Below are 6,190 nucleotides of genomic sequence, written 5' to 3'. Positions count from 1 at the left end.
TACTCTTCTCTGGAAACCGAAATTGCCCCCTTTCTATATACGTTTCCTTCGCACGATTTTTCGCCCATCGGTGCAGAAAGACTTAGGGGGTGCAAAACAAGCAATCTGTTTTTTGTCTATCTGTCTGTCAACATCCACAAACTGGCCTATACGGGCTGGTGTTCCACAGGGATCCCTTCTGGGCTCAACCGTATTCAATATTTTCGTGAACGACATCCCCACTACACACAACACAACGCTAGCCATGTATGCAGACGACACAGCGATCCTTATGCAAAGTGCATTTGTTAGTTCAGCAATACAGCAGCTACAACACCACATCCACTCGCTAGAGACTTGGCTGACCAAATGGAAAATCAAAGTGAATGTCGACAAGACACATGCCGTACTGTTTACTACTAAGAAGAATTTCCCGACTCACCTGCAAATGTATGGTGTGGACATTCCCTGGGTCAAGCAGGTCCCTTACCTTGGGGTGATCCTCAGTAAATCTCTTACATGGAACCCACACGTTACACATATTCTCAGGAAGTTTCGAGCTAGTAAAGCTTCACTCTTCCCCTTAATTGCTCGAAACAGTGTTCTATCTATTGATAATAAGTTGCTCATTTACAAAACCATGTTGCGTCGAATACTTAGTTATGCATGCCCCGTCTGAGCATACTCGTGCAAAAGTTTGAGAAGGCAGTTACAAGCTGCCCAAAACGGGGTTGTGATGTATGGGTGACGTCAACCAACAAGATGTATAGAGGGCGCTAACTCTCAGTCTGGAGAGGCGCCAAAAGTTTAGTTTCCAAGAGGGAGACCGACAAAGAGGTCATACGGAAGGCTCGTGGGAGCCATTAATGAAACCGAAATTCCTTTTTATTACTTTATATATTTCAGTTATTAGTAGTGTAGTTTAGTATTAGTTTGTGTTTGTAAAATAAATGTTTAAAAATACAAGAAGGTGGAGTTATTTCTCTATAAGGCGGTGGATGAAGAAGGGATGATATCACACGCTCTCTTTCGAGAACCAGAGCTTTAGATGACGGTAGAGAAACTTCAAGAGAAGCAGGTAGGAGGCTTTTGATTTTATTTACTCAAAGTATAGATGTATTGAAGATATATATATACATGTGTAAGATATATATAAATTAAAATGTATAAGAATACTAAGAAAGAAGACTTAGTAAACCTTCTTGGTGAAATTGAAGATACACAAACTGTTGGTTTAACAGTGGTTCAACTAAAAGGTAAATTTGAGGACAGTAAAATATTTAAAGATGATCCAGAATTTGTGATTGGATTATTAAACTCAATAGTTGAGGAAAGAAAAATTAGAGAAGAAAATGAAATAAAAGCTAGGGATACACGGTATCCGCCGATAACATCGCGGCAAAAACATCGCGGACGAAAACGTCGCGGAGAAAACAACGCAAGACGAAAACGTCGTGCTACAAAACATCGTGGGAGAAAACATCGCAAAGAGAAAACGTCGCAGTTCTAAAACATCGTGCTACAAAACATCGTCGTCGAAAATAAAGCGGTTCAAAAACTTCGCAGTTTAGAAACATCGTCATCGAAAATATCGTGGTAAAAAATAAAGTATCTACAAATCATCGCATGACGATAACTTCGCAGACATGCTTTTTTCAGATTTTAATTATTGTAAATGGATATTCCCATAATGATTTGTGTGTGCAGTATGTAAAGAAGGATAATTTTTATTTTCACATATTTTATTAACTAATAAATGTTTGCTGAAAAAGTAAGAAGGAAACTTAAGCATAAAAGATTAAATGCAAATTATAGATTATACTTTTCATGAAAAATTACCAGTAAAAACTTTATAAAAATGATTTATTAATGGCTTTTGTTAGTTAACTATGTCGGTTTAAAATTCTATTAAGTGCTATAAGTTGCATTAATTTTCTATGCTTAAGTTTCGTTCTTATTTTCTCAGCAAAAATTTATTAGTTAATAAAAAGTATGAAAGTAAAAATTATCCTTCTTTCCATCTTGCGATCACAAATCAATATGGGAATATCCATTTACAGTTATTAAAGCCTGAAAGAAGCATGTCTGCGATGTTATCGTCATGCGATGATTTGTAGATACTTTATTTTTTACCACGATATTTTCGACGACGATGTTTTTAAACTGCGAAGTTTTTGAACCGCTTTATTTTCGATGACGATGTTTTGTACCACGATGTTTTAGAACTGCGATGTTTTCTCCCACGATGTTTTGTAGCACGACGTTTTTGCCTTGCGTTGTTTTCTCCGCGACGTTTTCGTTCCGCGATGTTTTTGCCGCGATGTTTTCGTCTGTAACCGGATACACAGTTAGCCTTAGAAGCTCAAAAGGTTGAACTTGAAAAATTAAATTTAGCGCAGCTAGAGAAAGAATTAGAATTAGAAAAAGTTAGAAGTCAGAATACAGTTAAAGATGGATCTCGCGCAGATAAAGACATGATTACAGGTTCGGGAAATTATTTAGAAAATTTGGTAAAGAGTGTTAAAACGTTAACTATTCCTGTTCCGGGAAGATCGGAAAATTTCAATTTGTTTTTTCAAACATTAGAGAGAGCATTCATAACTAAAAATGTACCACAGGAGCTCAAATCCGAAATTTTGATTAACATTTTAGGGGATAAGGCAACTAATATATTATTTTACACTAATGATGAAGAACTAAAATGTTATGAAACCATTAAAAAACTAGTATTAAAAGAATATCAGCCAACTGCTTATGAATGTTTAATGAATTTCCGAAGAGCACGACGCGATCCTAAAGAGTCACATGTTCAGTTCGCTTCTAGACTGTCTGCAAATTTCCAGTATTACTGTCAGTTACGTGAAGTTAATAACTTTGATGCACTTTGTCAACTAATGATTTCCGACAAACTTTTCTAAACGTTAGACAAAGAAACGGCAACTTACATTAATATTAAAACCGGAGAAAATTGGTTAAAACCTAAGGATTTAGCTAAAGAAGTTGACTTGTATTTTGTAAACAAAGGCAAATCGTTAAACGAAACCACTTTTAACACTAATGAAAACATAGCTAAATCGTTCCACTCTTCAAGAGAATCGAAATATATTCCGCCTCATATGAGAAGCAACATAAATAAAAATAAATATCCACCCAAAGACTGTTACATATGTGGAAAATTAACGCATCTCGCTAAATCTTGTCCACAAAGAAACAAATCGGTAATACAAAACCCTCCTCTAAAAAAAGAAACACCAGCTAAAGATAAAGTAATAGCAAAAATCGGATCTTCATGCTTGTTAAATGAAAGTTTTACGCAACCATTGCAAAAAGTAAATATTTGCGTTGCAGGTAACGAAATCCAAGCCATAATTGATTCAGGTGCTGAAATTTCTGTTATAAATCCGAAACACATATCAAATTTCTCTATTGAGAACAACTGTAATATTGACCTAGTTTCTGCATTCGGAGAAACCATATCAGCTAAAGTGGCTAGAATTCCTCTATCCATCAAAAATACTGATAATCCTAATTTATTGAAACCTGTCGAAGTATTAGTAGCTTTAACAGAAAAACTTCATATTCCCTGCGTAATTACTCCAAATGTTTATGATTTATTGACCTCTGAATCTCATCTGCTTAGCGCGAATCGTGATTGCGACACAGTGTCTCCATCGCAGATACCGGAAACGAGGAGTCATGAGTCAAAACAATTCGAAGGCGAAAGCCGCGCTGATTTATTTATGACAGGAGGAGAGCAAGATTTAGTCTTAAGTTGCATTCAGGGCGAAAACGAAAGTGGGGTGGGTCAATATTCAGATGCCAGTATTTTTAAAAAACAGCAAAGGGGATGTGAGACATTACGCAGTATCTATAAAAACGCGCAAAGAAATAAAAATAAATATTTTTTAATGGATGACTTGATTTATCATACTGAAAGAATTTCCGGAGAACAAGTTAGTCAATTGGTATTACCTAAAGTTAGAAGGGAACAAATTTTAAAATTGGCTCACGAATCTATTTTTGCAAATCATTTAGGGATGAGAAAAACAAAAGAAAGGATTCGTTATTCATTTTATTGGCCAAACATGTCACGAGATATTGAAGAATATTGTAAAACTTGTAAGGAATGTCAATTACAAAGTAGAGAAAGAACTAACGATCGTATACCCATAGTTCCAGTTCAGAGGCCTGAATTTCCATTTGACACAGTGAATGTAGATATAATCGGTCCAATTGAACCTCCATCAGCACGTAAACACAAATATGTACTATGTTTAGTCGACCAACATTCTAGGTGGCCAGAAGCTGTCCCTTTGAGAACTATTACAGCAAAATCAACATGCGACGCATTATTAGAAATCTTTATGAGAACGGGCATACCTCGGGTAATAGCTAGCGATAAAAATACCAAATTTTGTTGCAGAATTAACACAAGAATTCCATGCCAGATTAGGAGCAAGTCCTAGATTTGCAACACCAGGACATCCACAAAGTTCGGGATTAGTTGAACGGTATAACCAAGTTCTAAAACGTATGCTTCATCATATCATTAGAAACGACTCTAAAAATTGGGACAAACATATACCATACCTGTCATTCGCTTACCGCGAAATTCCAAATTGTACTACGGGAGTATCCCCATTTAAATTAATGTATGGAAGAGAGGCCAGAGGTCCGTTGTCAGTATTAAAATCGTCATGGTCAGGAGAAATTCCATTACCAATAAAATTGGGTAAAAGTGCTGTTGATTATCTACAGGAGCTAAAGATGAATTTAGAAATAGCAGCAGAGCAAGCATCTATAACTGCAGAATTGAAACAAGGTGCATATGCAAGATATGCTAATCGAAGGGCTATATATAAAGAATTCAACCCTGGAGATCAAGTGTACCTGCTGATTCCAGATTCCAGTAATAAATTATATGCCAGATGGATAGGACCTGCAGAAATAGTATCTCGTTGTAATCCAGATTCTTACAGAGTCAGACTGACAGATGGTACAGTAAGAAGAGTACATGTAAATAAAATTCGAAAATTTAATCCAAAAGTACAGGCAGTAGGTGTAATATTTGAGAACGAAGAAGAACTAGGAGAAGTCCATCCCACACCCAGTGTGAGTGACAAGTCCGATCATTTTCATCTTAGGGAAGTAAATTTAAGCCATTTAGATGATGATAAAAGGAATGAAATGATGAACTTGTTAAGAAAATATGAAACTTATTTATAAATAATTTACAAATTGCCAAAGTAGGAGAACATAAAATAAGATTAAGTGACAATGAAAGGAAGAAGCCATATGTTTATCGAATTCCAGAAGCATTGAAGCCTCAAGTAGATAAACAAATCGAAGAAATGTTATCAATGGGATTGATTGAAGAAACCAACGCTGAAATTTCTTACTCTTTTCTTATTTATTATGCGTTATGAAGAAAGACGGTAATATTCGCCTTTGCGTTGACTTTAGATCCCTTAATGCAGTAACGAAGCCAGATGACTTCCCTATGGAAAATCCTAAAGAGCTCTTATTCTACATTGGAAAAGCCAAAGTGATATCCAGCATTGATTTACTCAAGGGCTACTGGGCCATACCATTAGAAAGAGAGAGTCAAAAATTAGCATGTTTCAAGACACATCGAGCTCAGTATCAATTTAAAGTCATGCCTTTCGGGCTACGCAACGCCGCTGCAACATTTCAGAGAGTGATGAACCAGGTCCTTGCTAAATACAAAGATTTTGCTCGAGCCTACGTCGATGACATAGCTGTTTATTCAAATAATTGGAATGAACATTTAGTACATCTTGATACCATTTTTTCAAAACTGTTAGAACTACAGTTTTCCGTAAATCTCAAGAAATGTTCCTTCGCTAAAACTCATATTAAGTATCTAGGACATATCATCGGTTCCGGCAGTCATCGTACAGATCCAGAGAAAGTGGAGGCTATCCAGAAATTAGCTAGACCTCAAACAAAAAAACAATTGAAAAGCATTCTAGGCCTATGTAATTATTACAGAGACTACATTCCCCATTATGCCGAAACAGCCTATCCATTAACCGAGCTCACCAAAAGAAGAAGTTCTGAAGAGCTGTGCTGAACAGAAAAACACGACGAAGCATTCATTAAATTAAAGAAATGCCTAATGGAAGCACCTAGTCTTTATACCCCTGTTCCAGGGTTACCTTTTATAATTCAATGTGATGCATCTTCAACA

This window comes from Stegodyphus dumicola, chromosome 1 (genome assembly GCF_044657685.1).
Source record: "Stegodyphus dumicola isolate Sdum_Otavi_A_Nest chromosome 1, ASM4465768v1".
NCBI classification, from domain to species: Eukaryota; Metazoa; Arthropoda; class Arachnida; order Araneae; family Eresidae; genus Stegodyphus; species Stegodyphus dumicola.
Note: the sequence above shows the minus strand (reverse complement) of the source record.